This window comes from Coregonus clupeaformis, unplaced genomic scaffold (assembly GCF_020615455.1).
Source record: "Coregonus clupeaformis isolate EN_2021a unplaced genomic scaffold, ASM2061545v1 scaf1726, whole genome shotgun sequence".
Classification (NCBI taxonomy): Eukaryota; Metazoa; Chordata; class Actinopteri; order Salmoniformes; family Salmonidae; genus Coregonus; species Coregonus clupeaformis.
In genome coordinates this window covers 93,960-95,755 of record NW_025535180.1, presented here as the reverse complement: position 1 = coordinate 95,755, position 1,796 = coordinate 93,960, and positions in this window count along the sequence as shown.

Below are 1,796 nucleotides of genomic sequence, written 5' to 3'. Positions count from 1 at the left end.
GTAGCCAACAAGTGCTCAGCATATATGGGCACTCCTTCAAGACTGTTGGAAAGGCATTCCAGGTGAAGCTGGTTGAGAGAATGCCAAGTGTGCAAAGCTGTCATCAAGGCAAAGGGTGGCTATATGAAGAATCTCAAATATAAAATATATGTTGATTTGTTTAACACTTTCTTGGTTACTACATGATTCCATATGTGTTATTTCATAGTTTTGATGTCTTCACTATTATTCTACAATGTAGAAAATAGTACAAATAAAGAAAAACCCTTGAATGAGTAGGTGTTCTAAAACTTTAGACCGGTGGCATAGATGATGTGGATCTATGTCTATACATGTTTGTGTTGAAAAATATACAAAAACTGAACTATAAGAAAACACCTATACCAAAGCCTGACAGATGTAATGTTGCCATGGATACAGAACAGTTCTAAACAAGATTAAAAAGGAACACTGGATTACTAAGAAACCTTTAATTTTTCCTGTTCATAAGGAAATATTTGTTTTAACATTTTCATACAAAAACAGCATACGTATTCTTAACGTTGACACATTTTGCATTGAAACAATCTTTTGACACAGTTGCAGGGGAGGAGTTACAACAAGGGGGAAGTAAGACTGTAAAAGAATGACATTTTATTATAATAAACGACCACAAAAATGTCTTCCATACAAAAGTAATAATGCCACTAGACCGTCTGTTGTAAAAGACCAACCACGCCAAAACCACATCTCTCTGGTTCCGTCCCAAATGGCACACTGTGCCCTTTATAGTACACTGCACTGTACCCTTTATAGTACACTGCACTATACCCTTTATAGTACACTGCACTATACCCTTTATAGTACACTGCACTATACCCTTTATAGTACACTGCACTATACCCTTTATAGTACACTGCACTATACCCTTTATAGTACACTGCACTATACAGGGTATAGGGGGCCATTTGGGACTCACACTTGGAGAAGGTTCTAGCAGGATTGATAAAATTAGAGGGGAGGGGGCTTTAACTTTATACATTTTTTTTTTAAAGGAAGGACAAAAGTTATTTGAATTACAATTAAAATATTACAGCACCAGGACAATGTTACACTAGAATCAGTCAGGTGGCATTGATGGTTTAAGAGACACTTAACGGTTCACTATGAACTGGACTTGGGGACGATATTTACGGTTAAAACTAAACCGGTTTGGCACCGGCAACAGACGCAGAGGGGGGGGGGGGGAAACATTTCAGACTCGGTGACAGTAACTAGGTGGTAGAGGAACCACTAGCCTGGGCTGGTGTTCAGGAGGATATCATGTAGAAACGCACACACCAGATGAATGACACTATTCCCTCTTCCATAGAACAAAGCAGCACGTCAAATCTAGATGGTGTATTTCTAGATGAATATTCTGTAACGTTGCTCCTCATGGAACACTGACCCCTGGCTGGGTACTAAATGGTACCCTATTTCCTATATAGTGCACTACTTTTTGACCAGAGCACCATGGACCCTGGTTTAAAGTAGTGCACTGTAACAGGGATAAGGCTGCCATTTGGGACAGACCCTGATGGTTAGGCGCTAAGAGCTAAGCTTGGGTGTGCGTTATGCTCTCCGTATTGAACAGCTGTCACGACATGCAGAGTAGTAACTAGCCAATCGATCACGATACGGGGGGTTTATCAAATCAAAAAAATCAGAATTGAAAAACAGTGAAAGAGCAAAAATACAAATAAAAGGACAGTGAAAAATGATTGATTGTGTCCCAAATGGCAGCCTATTCAATCCATAGTGCACTACTTTCAACC